This window comes from Pseudophryne corroboree, chromosome 8 (genome assembly GCF_028390025.1).
Source record: "Pseudophryne corroboree isolate aPseCor3 chromosome 8, aPseCor3.hap2, whole genome shotgun sequence".
Classification (NCBI taxonomy): domain Eukaryota; kingdom Metazoa; phylum Chordata; class Amphibia; order Anura; family Myobatrachidae; genus Pseudophryne; species Pseudophryne corroboree.
In genome coordinates this window covers 176,836,304-176,849,890 of record NC_086451.1, presented here as the reverse complement: position 1 = coordinate 176,849,890, position 13,587 = coordinate 176,836,304, and positions in this window count along the sequence as shown.

The window sequence follows — 13,587 nt, the reverse complement described above, 5'->3', positions numbered from 1 at the left end:
CTCTTTGCAAAAGAGAGATATCGGCAAGGAAAAGCTGCATTGTACCTTGGCATTTTTCTCCCAAACGAAGGACACTAGAATGAAAATTTTAAAGCCTCCTGTTAGTGCTTCATCTACACGTTATAGCCCTGAATTTTCCAATGCCTATCTCTTTGCAAAAGAGAGATATCGGCAAGGAAAAGCTGCATTGTACCTGTGCATTTTTCTCCCAAACGAAGGACACTAGAATGAAAATTTTAAAGCCTCCTGTTAGTGCTTCATCTACACGTTATAGCCCTGAATTTTCCAATGCCTATCTCTTTGCAAAAGAGAGATATCGGCAAGGAAAAGCTGTATTGAACCTTTGCATTTTTCTCCCAAACGAAAGACACTAGAATGAAAATTTTAAAGCCTCCTGTTAGTGCTTCATCTACACGTTATAGCCCTGAATTTTCCAATGCCTATCTCTTTGCAAAAGAGAGATATCGGCAAGGAAAAGCTGCATTGTACCTTTGCATTTTTCTCCCAAACGAAGGACACTAGAATGAAAATTTTAAAGCCTCCTGTTAGTGCTTCGTCTACACGTTATAGTCCTGAATTTTCCAATGCCTATCTCTTTGCAAAAGAGAGATATCGGCAAGGAAAAGCTGCATTGTACCTTTGCATTTTTCTCCCAAACGAAGGACACTAGAATGAAAATTTTAAAGCCTCCTGTTAGTGCTTCGTCTACACGTTATAGTCCTGAATTTTCCAATGCCTATCTCTTTGCAAAAGAGAGATATCGGCAAGGAAAAGCTGCATTGTACCTTTGCATTTTTCTCCCAAACGAAGGACACTAGAATGAAAATTTGAAAGCCTCCTGTTAGTGCTTCATCTACACGTTATAGCCCTGAATTTTCCAATGCCTATCTCTTTGCAAAAGAGAGATATCGGCAAGGAAAAGCTATATTGTACCTTGGCATTTTTCTCCCAAACGAAGGACACTAGAATTAAAATTGTAAAGCCTCCTGTTAGTGCTTCATCTACACGTTATAGCCCTGAATTTTCCAATGCCTATCTCTTTGCAAAAGAGAGATATCGGCAAGGAAAAGCTATATTGTACCTTGGCATTTTTCTCCCAAACGAAGGACACTAGAATGAAAATTTTAAAGCCTCCTGTTAGTGCTTCATCTACACGTTATAGCCCTGAATTTTCCAATGCCTATCTCTTTGCAAAAGAGAGATATCGGCGAGGAAAAGCTATATTGTACCTTGGCATTTTTCTCCCAAACGAAGGACACTAGAATGAAAATTTTAAAGCCTCCTGTTAGTGCTTCATCTACACGTTATAGCCCTGAATTTTCCAATGCCTATCTCTTTGCAAAAGAGAGATATCGGCAAGGAAAAGCTGTATTGTACCTTTGCATTTTTCTCCCAAACGAAAGACACTAGAATGAAAATTTTAAAGCCTCCTGTTAGTGCTTCATCTACACGTTATAGCCCTGAATTTTCCAATGCCTATCTCTTTGCAAAAGAGAGATATCGGCAAGGAAAAGCTGCATTGTACCTTTGCATTTTTCTCCCAAACGAAAGACACTAGAATGAAAATTTTAAAGCCTCCTGTTAGTGCTTCATCTACACGTTATAGCCCTGAATTTTCCAATGCCTATCTCTTTGCAAAAGAGAGATATCGGCAAGGAAAAGCTGCATTGTACCTTTGCATTTTTCTCCCAAACGAAGGATACTAGAATGAAAATTTTAAAGCCTCCTGTTAGTGCTTCATCTACACGTTATAGCCCTGAATTTTCCAATGCCTATCTCTTTGCAAAAGAGAGATATCGGCAAGGAAAAGCTGCATTGTACCTTTGCATTTTTCTCCCAAACGAAAGACACTAGAATGAAAATTTTAAAGCCTCCTGTTAGTGCTTCATCTACACGTTATAGCCCTGAATTTTCCAATGCCTATCTCTTTGCAAAAGAGAGATATCGGCAAGGAAAAGCTGCATTGTACCTTTGCATTTTTCTCCCAAACGAAGGATACTAGAATGAAAATTTTAAAGCCTCCTGTTAGTGCTTCATCTACACGTTATAGCCCTTAATTTTCTAATGCCTATCTCTTTGCAAAAGAGAGATATCGGCAAGGAAAAGCTATATTGTACCTTGGCATTTTTCTCCCAAACGAAGGACACTAGAATGAAAATGTTAAAGCCTCCTGTTAGTGCTTCATCTACACGTTATAGCCCTGAATTTTCCAATGCCTATCTCTTTGCAAAAGAGAGATATCGGCAAGGAAAAGCTATATTGTACCTTGGCATTTTTCTCCCAAACGAAGGACACTAGAATGAAAATGTTAAAGCCTCCTGTTAGTGCTTCATCTACACGTTATAGCCCTGAATTTTCCAATGCCTATCTCTTTGCAAAAGAGAGATATCGGCAAGGAAAAGCTGCATTGTACCTTGGCATTTTTCTCCCAAACGAAGGACACTAGAATGAAAATTTTAAAGCCTCCTGTTAGTGCTTCATCTACACGTTATAGCCCTGAATTTTCCAATGCCTATCTCTTTGCAAAAGAGAGATATCGGCAAGGAAAAGCTGCATTGTACCTTTGCATTTTTCTCCCAAACGAAGGACACTAGAATGAAAATTTTAAAGCCTCCTGTTAGTGCTTCGTCTACACGTTATAGTCCTGAATTTTCCAATGCCTATCTCTTTGCAAAAGAGAGATATCGGCAAGGAAAAGCTGCATTGTACCTTTGCATTTTTCTCCCAAACGAAGGACACTAGAATGAAAATTTGAAAGCCTCCTGTTAGTGCTTCATCTACACGTTATAGCCCTGAATTTTCCAATGCCTATCTCTTTGCAAAAGAGAGATATCGGCAAGGAAAAGCTATATTGTACCTTGGCATTTTTCTCCCAAACGAAGGACACTAGAATTAAAATTGTAAAGCCTCCTGTTAGTGCTTCATCTACACGTTATAGCCCTGAATTTTCCAATGCCTATCTCTTTGCAAAAGAGAGATATCGGCAAGGAAAAGCTATATTGTACCTTGGCATTTTTCTCCCAAACGAAGGACACTAGAATGAAAATTTTAAAGCCTCCTGTTAGTGCTTCATCTACACGTTATAGCCCTGAATTTTCCAATGCCTATCTCTTTGCAAAAGAGAGATATCGGCGAGGAAAAGCTATATTGTACCTTGGCATTTTTCTCCCAAACGAAGGACACTAGAATGAAAATTTTAAAGCCTCCTGTTAGTGCTTCATCTACACGTTATAGCCCTGAATTTTCCAATGCCTATCTCTTTGCAAAAGAGAGATATCGGCAAGGAAAAGCTGTATTGTACCTTTGCATTTTTCTCCCAAACGAAAGACACTAGAATGAAAATTTTAAAGCCTCCTGTTAGTGCTTCATCTACACGTTATAGCCCTGAATTTTCCAATGCCTATCTCTTTGCAAAAGAGAGATATCGGCAAGGAAAAGCTGCATTGTACCTTTGCATTTTTCTCCCAAACGAAAGACACTAGAATGAAAATTTTAAAGCCTCCTGTTAGTGCTTCATCTACACGTTATAGCCCTGAATTTTCCAATGCCTATCTCTTTGCAAAAGAGAGATATCGGCAAGGAAAAGCTGCATTGTACCTTTGCATTTTTCTCCCAAACGAAGGATACTAGAATGAAAATTTTAAAGCCTCCTGTTAGTGCTTCATCTACACGTTATAGCCCTGAATTTTCCAATGCCTATCTCTTTGCAAAAGAGAGATATCGGCAAGGAAAAGCTGCATTGTACCTTTGCATTTTTCTCCCAAACGAAAGACACTAGAATGAAAATTTTAAAGCCTCCTGTTAGTGCTTCATCTACACGTTATAGCCCTGAATTTTCCAATGCCTATCTCTTTGCAAAAGAGAGATATCGGCAAGGAAAAGCTGCATTGTACCTTTGCATTTTTCTCCCAAACGAAGGATACTAGAATGAAAATTTTAAAGCCTCCTGTTAGTGCTTCATCTACACGTTATAGCCCTTAATTTTCTAATGCCTATCTCTTTGCAAAAGAGAGATATCGGCAAGGAAAAGCTATATTGTACCTTGGCATTTTTCTCCCAAACGAAGGACACTAGAATGAAAATGTTAAAGCCTCCTGTTAGTGCTTCATCTACACGTTATAGCCCTGAATTTTCCAATGCCTATCTCTTTGCAAAAGAGAGATATCGGCAAGGAAAAGCTATATTGTACCTTGGCATTTTTCTCCCAAACGAAGGACACTAGAATGAAAATGTTAAAGCCTCCTGTTAGTGCTTCATCTACACGTTATAGCCCTGAATTTTCCAATGCCTATCTCTTTGCAAAAGAGAGATATCGGCAAGGAAAAGCTGCATTGTACCTTGGCATTTTTCTCCCAAACGAAGGACACTAGAATGAAAATTTTAAAGCCTCCTGTTAGTGCTTCATCTACACGTTATAGCCCTGAATTTTCCAATGCCTATCTCTTTGCAAAAGAGAGATATCGGCAAGGAAAAGCTGCATTGTACCTTTGCATTTTTCTCCCAAACGAAGGACACTAGAATGAAAATTTTAAAGCCTCCTGTTAGTGCTTCGTCTACACGTTATAGTCCTGAATTTTCCAATGCCTATCTCTTTGCAAAAGAGAGATATCGGCAAGGAAAAGCTGCATTGTACCTTTGCATTTTTCTCCCAAACGAAGGACACTAGAATGAAAATTTGAAAGCCTCCTGTTAGTGCTTCATCTACACGTTATAGCCCTGAATTTTCCAATGCCTATCTCTTTGCAAAAGAGAGATATCGGCAAGGAAAAGCTATATTGTACCTTGGCATTTTTCTCCCAAACGAAGGACACTAGAATTAAAATTGTAAAGCCTCCTGTTAGTGCTTCATCTACACGTTATAGCCCTGAATTTTCCAATGCCTATCTCTTTGCAAAAGAGAGATATCGGCAAGGAAAAGCTATATTGTACCTTGGCATTTTTCTCCCAAACGAAGGACACTAGAATGAAAATTTTAAAGCCTCCTGTTAGTGCTTCATCTACACGTTATAGCCCTGAATTTTCCAATGCCTATCTCTTTGCAAAAGAGAGATATCGGCAAGGAAAAGCTATATTGTACCTTGGCATTTTTCTCCCAAACGAAGGACACTAGAATGAAAATTTTAAAGCCTCCTGTTAGTGCTTCATCTACACGTTATAGCCCTGAATTTTCCAATGCCTATCTCTTTGCAAAAGAGAGATATCGGCAAGGAAAAGCTGTATTGTACCTTTGCATTTTTCTCCCAAACGAAAGACACTAGAATGAAAATTTTAAAGCCTCCTGTTAGTGCTTCATCTACACGTTATAGCCCTGAATTTTCCAATGCCTATCTCTTTGCAAAAGAGAGATATCGGCAAGGAAAAGCTGCATTGTACCTTTGCATTTTTCTCCCAAACGAAAGACACTAGAATGAAAATTTTAAAGCCTCCTGTTAGTGCTTCATCTACACGTTATAGCCCTGAATTTTCCAATGCCTATCTCTTTGCAAAAGAGAGATATCGGCAAGGAAAAGCTGCATTGTACCTTTGCATTTTTCTCCCAAACGAAGGATACTAGAATGAAAATTTTAAAGCCTCCTGTTAGTGCTTCATCTACACGTTATAGCCCTTAATTTTCTAATGCCTATCTCTTTGCAAAAGAGAGATATCGGCAAGGAAAAGCTATATTGTACCTTGGCATTTTTCTCCCAAACGAAGGACACTAGAATGAAAATGTTAAAGCCTCCTGTTAGTGCTTCATCTACACGTTATAGCCCTGAATTTTCCAATGCCTATCTCTTTGCAAAAGAGAGATATCGGCAAGGAAAAGCTGTATTGTACCTTTGCATTTTTCTCCCAAACGAAAGACACTAGAATGAAAATTTTAAAGCCTCCTGTTAGTGCTTCATCTACACGTTATAGCCCTGAATTTTCCAATGCCTATCTCTTTGCAAAAGAGAGATATCGGCAAGGAAAAGCTGCATTGTACCTTTGCATTTTTCTCCCAAACGAAAGACACTAGAATGAAAATTTTAAAGCCTCCTGTTAGTGCTTCATCTACACGTTATAGCCCTGAATTTTCCAATGCCTATCTCTTTGCAAAAGAGAGATATCGGCAAGGAAAAGCTGCATTGTACCTTTGCATTTTTCTCCCAAACGAAGGACACTAGAATGAAAATTTTAAAGCCTCCTGTTAGTGCTTCATCTACACGTTATAGCCCTTAATTTTCTAATGCCTATCTCTTTGCAAAAGAGAGATATCGGCAAGGAAAAGCTATATTGTACCTTGGCATTTTTCTCTTAAACGAAGGACACTAGAATGAAAATGTTAAAGCCTCCTGTTAGTGCTTCATCTACACGTTATAGCCCTGAATTTTCCAATGCCTATCTCTTTGCAAAAGAGAGATATCGGCAAGGAAAAGCTTTATTGTACCTTTGCATTTTTCTCCCAAACGAAGGACACTAGAATTAAAATTGTAAAGCCTCCTGTTAGTGCTTCATCTACACGTTATAGCCCTGAATTTTCCAATGCCTATCTCTTTGCAAAAGAGAGATATCGGCAAGGAAAAGCTATATTGTACCTGTGCATTTTTCTCCCAAACGAAGGACACTAGAATGAAAATTTTAAAGCCTCCTGTTAGTGCTTCATCTACACGTTATAGCCCTGAATTTTCCAATGCCTATCTCTTTGCAAAAGAGAGATATCGGCAAGGAAAAGCTGTATTGAACCTTTGCATTTTTCTCCCAAACGAAAGACACTAGAATGAAAATTTTAAAGCCTCCTGTTAGTGCTTCATCTACACGTTATAGCCCTGAATTTTCCAATGCCTATCTCTTTGCAAAAGAGAGATATCGGCAAGGAAAAGCTGCATTGTACCTTTGCATTTTTCTCCCAAACGAAGGACACTAGAATGAAAATTTTAAAGCCTCCTGTTAGTGCTTCGTCTACACGTTATAGTCCTGAATTTTCCAATGCCTATCTCTTTGCAAAAGAGAGATATCGGCAAGGAAAAGCTGCATTGTACCTTTGCATTTTTCTCCCAAACGAAGGACACTAGAATGAAAATTTTAAAGCCTCCTGTTAGTGCTTCGTCTACACGTTATAGTCCTGAATTTTCCAATGCCTATCTCTTTGCAAAAGAGAGATATCGGCAAGGAAAAGCTGCATTGTACCTTTGCATTTTTCTCCCAAACGAAGGACACTAGAATGAAAATTTGAAAGCCTCCTGTTAGTGCTTCATCTACACGTTATAGCCCTGAATTTTCCAATGCCTATCTCTTTGCAAAAGAGAGATATCGGCAAGGAAAAGCTATATTGTACCTTGGCATTTTTCTCCCAAACGAAGGACACTAGAATGAAAATTTTAAAGCCTCCTGTTAGTGCTTCATCTACACGTTATAGCCCTGAATTTTCCAATGCCTATCTCTTTGCAAAAGAGAGATATCGGCAAGGAAAAGCTATATTGTACCTTGGCATTTTTCTCCCAAACGAAGGACACTAGAATGAAAATTTTAAAGCCTCCTGTTAGTGCTTCATCTACACGTTATAGCCCTGAATTTTCCAATGCCTATCTCTTTGCAAAAGAGAGATATCGGCAAGGAAAAGCTGTATTGTACCTTTGCATTTTTCTCCCAAACGAAAGACACTAGAATGAAAATTTTAAAGCCTCCTGTTAGTGCTTCATCTACACGTTATAGCCCTGAATTTTCCAATGCCTATCTCTTTGCAAAAGAGAGATATCGGCAAGGAAAAGCTGCATTGTACCTTTGCATTTTTCTCCCAAACGAAAGACACTAGAATGAAAATTTTAAAGCCTCCTGTTAGTGCTTCATCTACACGTTATAGCCCTGAATTTTCCAATGCCTATCTCTTTGCAAAAGAGAGATATCGGCAAGGAAAAGCTGCATTGTACCTTTGCATTTTTCTCCCAAACGAAGGACACTAGAATGAAAATTTTAAAGCCTCCTGTTAGTGCTTCATCTACACGTTATAGCCCTTAATTTTCTAATGCCTATCTCTTTGCAAAAGAGAGATATCGGCAAGGAAAAGCTATATTGTACCTTGGCATTTTTCTCCCAAACGAAGGACACTAGAATGAAAATGTTAAAGCCTCCTGTTAGTGCTTCATCTACACGTTATAGCCCTGAATTTTCCAATGCCTATCTCTTTGCAAAAGAGAGATATCGGCAAGGAAAAGCTTTATTGTACCTTTGCATTTTTCTCCCAAACGAAGGACACTAGAATTAAAATTGTAAAGCCTCCTGTTAGTGCTTCATCTACACGTTATAGCCCTGAATTTTCCAATGCCTATCTCTTTGCAAAAGAGAGATATCGGCAAGGAAAAGCTATATTGTACCTGTGCATTTTTCTCCCAAACGAAGGACACTAGAATGAAAATTTTAAAGCCTCCTGTTAGTGCTTCATCTACACGTTATAGCCCTGAATTTTCCAATGCCTATCTCTTTGCAAAAGAGAGATATCGGCAAGGAAAAGCTGCATTGTACCTTGGCATTTTTCTCCCAAACGAAGGACACTAGAATGAAAATTTTAAAGCCTCCTGTTAGTGCTTCATCTACACGTTATAGCCCTGAATTTTCCAATGCCTATCTCTTTGCAAAAGAGAGATATCGGCAAGGAAAAGCTGTATTGTACCTTTGCATTTTTCTCCCAAACGAAAGACACTAGAATGAAAATTTTAAAGCCTCCTGTTAGTGCTTCATCTACACGTTATAGCCCTGAATTTTCCAATGCCTTTCTCTTTGCAAAAGAGAGATATCGGCAAGGAAAAGCTGTATTGTACCTTTGCATTTTTCTCCCAAACGAAAGACACTAGAATGAAAATTTTAAAGCCTCCTGTTAGTGCTTCATCTACACGTTATAGCCCTGAATTTTCCAATGCCTATCTCTTTGCAAAATAGAGATATCGGCAAGGAAAAGCTGCATTGTACCTTTGCATTTTTCTCCCAAACGAAAGACACTAGAATGAAAATTTTAAAGCCTCCTGTTAGTGCTTCATCTACACGTTATAGCCCTGAATTTTCCAATGCCTATCTCTTTGCAAAAGAGAGATATCGGCAAGGAAAAGCTGCATTGTACCTTTGCATTTTTCTCCCAAACGAAGGACACTAGAATGAAAATTTTAAAGCCTCCTGTTAGTGCTTCATCTACACGTTATAGCCCTGAATTTTCTAATGCCTATCTCTTTGCAAAAGAGAGATATCGGCAAGGAAAAGCTATATTGTACCTTTGCATTTTTCTCCCAAACGAAGGACACTAGAATTAAAATTTTAAAGCCTCCTGTTAGTGCTTCATCTACACGTTATAGCCCTGAATTTTCCAATGCCTATCTCTTTGCAAAAGAGAGATATCGGCAAGGAAAAGCTATATTGTACCTTGGCATTTTTCTCCCAAACGAAGGACACTAGAATGAAAATGTTAAAGCCTCCTGTTAGTGCTTCATCTACACGTTATAGCCCTGAATTTTCCAATGCCTATCTCTTTGCAAAAGAGAGATATCGGCAAGGAAAAGCTGCATTGTACCTTGGCATTTTTCTCCCAAACGAAGGACACTAGAATGAAAATTTTAAAGCCTCCTGTTAGTGCTTCATCTACACGTTATAGCCCTGAATTTTCCAATGCCTATCTCTTTGCAAAAGAGAGATATCGGCAAGGAAAAGCTGCATTGTACCTGTGCATTTTTCTCCCAAACGAAGGACACTAGAATGAAAATTTTAAAGCCTCCTGTTAGTGCTTCATCTACACGGTATAGCCCTGAATTTTCCAATGCCTATCTCTTTGCAAAAGAGAGATATTGGCAAGGAAAATCTGTATTGAACCTTTGCATTTTTCTCCCAAACGAAGGACACTAGAATGAAAATTTTAAAGCCTCCTGTTAGTGCTTCATCTACACGTTATAGCCCTGAATTTTCCAATGCCTATCTCTTTGCAAAAGAGAGATATCGGCAAGGAAAAGCTGTATTGAACCTTTGCATTTTTCTCCCAAACGAAAGACACTAGAATGAAAATGTTAAAGCCTCCTGTTAGTGCTTCATCTACACGTTATAGCCCTGAATTTTCCAATGCCTATCTCTTTGCAAAAGAGAGATATCGGCAAGGAAAAGCTATATTGTACCTTGGCATTTTTCTCCCAAACGAAGGACACTAGAATGAAAATGTTAAAGCCTCCTGTTAGTGCTTCATCTACACGTTATAGCCCTGAATTTTCCAATGCCTATCTCTTTGCAAAAGAGAGATATCGGCAAGGAAAAGCTGCATTGTACCTTGGCATTTTTCTCCCAAACGAAGGACACTAGAATGAAAATTTTAAAGCCTCCTGTTAGTGCTTCATCTACACGTTATAGCCCTGAATTTTCCAATGCCTATCTCTTTGCAAAAGAGAGATATCGGCAAGGAAAAGCTGCATTGTACCTGTGCATTTTTCTCCCAAACGAAGGACACTAGAATGAAAATTTTAAAGCCTCCTGTTAGTGCTTCATCTACACGGTATAGCCCTGAATTTTCCAATGCCTATCTCTTTGCAAAAGAGAGATATTGGCAAGGAAAATCTGTATTGAACCTTTGCATTTTTCTCCCAAACGAAGGACACTAGAATGAAAATTTTAAAGCCTCCTGTTAGTGCTTCATCTACACGTTATAGCCCTGAATTTTCCAATGCCTATCTCTTTGCAAAAGAGAGATATCGGCAAGGAAAAGCTGTATTGAACCTTTGCATTTTTCTCCCAAACGAAAGACACTAGAATGAAAATTTTAAAGCCTCCTGTTAGTGCTTCATCTACACGTTATAGCCCTGAATTTTCCAATGCCTATCTCTTTGCAAAAGAGAGATATCGGCAAGGAAAAGCTGCATTGTACCTTTGCATTTTTCTCCCAAACGAAGGACACTAGAATGAAAATTTTAAAGCCTCCTGTTAGTGCTTCATCTACACGTTATAGCCCTGAATTTTCCAATGCCTATCTCTTTGCAAAAGAGAGATATCGGCAAGGAAAAGCTATATTGTACCTTGGCATTTTTCTCCCAAACGAAGGACACTAGAATGAAAATTTTAAAGCCTCCTGTTAGTGCTTCATCTACACGTTATAGCCCTGAATTTTCCAATGCCTATCTCTTTGCAAAAGAGAGATATCGGCAAGGAAAAGCTATATTGTACCTTGGCATTTTTCTCCCAAACGAAGGACACTAGAATGAAAATTTTAAAGCCTCCTGTTAGTGCTTCATCTACACGTTATAGCCCTGAAATTTCCAATGCCTATCTCTTTGCAAAAGAGAGATATCGGCAAGGAAAAGCTGTATTGTACCTTTGCATTTTTCTCCCAAACGAAAGACACTAGAATGAAAATTTTAAAGCCTCCTGTTAGTGCTTCATCTACACGTTATAGCCCTGAATTTTCCAATGCCTATCTCTTTGCAAAAGAGAGATATCGGCAAGGAAAAGCTGCATTGTACCTTTGCATTTTTCTCCCAAACGAAAGACACTAGAATGAAAATTTTAAAGCCTCCTGTTAGTGCTTCATCTACACGTTATAGCCCTGAATTTTCCAATGCCTATCTCTTTGCAAAAGAGAGATATCGGCAAGGAAAAGCTGCATTGTACCTTTGCATTTTTCTCCCAAACGAAGGACACTAGAATGAAAATTTTAAAGCCTCCTGTTAGTGCTTCATCTACACGTTATAGCCCTTAATTTTCTAATGCCTATCTCTTTGCAAAAGAGAGATATCGGCAAGGAAAAGCTATATTGTACCTTGGCATTTTTCTCCCAAACGAAGGACACTAGAATGAAAATGTTAAAGCCTCCTGTTAGTGCTTCATCTACACGTTATAGCCCTGAATTTTCCAATGCCTATCTCTTTGCAAAAGAGAGATATCGGCAAGGAAAAGCTTTATTGTACCTTTGCATTTTTCTCCCAAACGAAGGACACTAGAATTAAAATTGTAAAGCCTCCTGTTAGTGCTTCATCTACACGTTATAGCCCTGAATTTTCCAATGCCTATCTCTTTGCAAAAGAGAGATATCGGCAAGGAAAAGCTATATTGTACCTGTGCATTTTTCTCCCAAACGAAGGACACTAGAATGAAAATTTTAAAGCCTCCTGTTAGTGCTTCATCTACACGTTATAGCCCTGAATTTTCCAATGCCTATCTCTTTGCAAAAGAGAGATATCGGCAAGGAAAAGCTGCATTGTACCTTGGCATTTTTCTCCCAAACGAAGGACACTAGAATGAAAATTTTAAAGCCTCCTGTTAGTGCTTCATCTACACGTTATAGCCCTGAATTTTCCAATGCCTATCTCTTTGCAAAAGAGAGATATCGGCAAGGAAAAGCTGTATTGTACCCTTGCATTTTTCTCCCAAACGAAAGACACTAGAATGAAAATTTTAAAGCCTCCTGTTAGTGCTTCATCTACACGTTATAGCCCTGAATTTTCCAATGCCTATCTCTTTGCAAAAGAGAGATATCGGCAAGGAAAAGCTGTATTGTACCTTTGCATTTTTCTCCCAAACGAAAGACACTAGAATGAAAATTTTAAAGCCTCCTGTTAGTGCTTCATCTACACGTTATAGCCCTGAATTTTCCAATGCCTATCTCTTTGCAAAAGAGAGATATCGGCAAGGAAAAGCTGCATTGTACCTTTGCATTTTTCTCCCAAACGAAAGACACTAGAATGAAAATTTTAAAGCCTCCTGTTAGTGCTTCATCTACACGTTATAGCCCTGAATTTTCCAATGCCTATCTCTTTGCAAAAGAGAGATATCGGCAAGGAAAAGCTGCATTGTACCTTTGCATTTTTCTCCCAAACGAAGGACACTAGAATGAAAATTTTAAAGCCTCCTGTTAGTGCTTCATCTACACGTTATAGCCCTGAATTTTCTAATGCCTATCTCTTTGCAAAAGAGAGATATCGGCAAGGAAAAGCTATATTGTACCTTTGCATTTTTCTCCCAAACGAAGGACACTAGAATTAAAATTTTAAAGCCTCCTGTTAGTGCTTCATCTACACGTTATAGCCCTGAATTTTCCAATGCCTATCTCTTTGCAAAAGAGAGATATCGGCAAGGAAAAGCTATATTGTACCTTGGCATTTTTCTCCCAAACGAAGGACACTAGAATGAAAATGTTAAAGCCTCCTGTTAGTGCTTCATCTACACGTTATAGCCCTGAATTTTCCAATGCCTATCTCTTTGCAAAAGAGAGATATCGGCAAGGAAAAGCTGCATTGTACCTTGGCATTTTTCTCCCAAACGAAGGACACTAGAATGAAAATTTTAAAGCCTCCTGTTAGTGCTTCATCTACACGTTATAGCCCTGAATTTTCCAATGCCTATCTCTTTGCAAAAGAGAGATATCGGCAAGGAAAAGCTGCATTGTACCTGTGCATTTTTCTCCCAAACGAAGGACACTAGAATGAAAATTTTAAAGCCTCCTGTTAGTGCTTCATCTACACGGTATAGCCCTGAATTTTCCAATGCCTATCTCTTTGCAAAAGAGAGATATTGGCAAGGAAAATCTGTATTGAACCTTTGCATTTTTCTCCCAAACGAAGGACACTAGAATGAAAATTTTAAAGCCTCCTGTTAGTGCTTCATCTACAC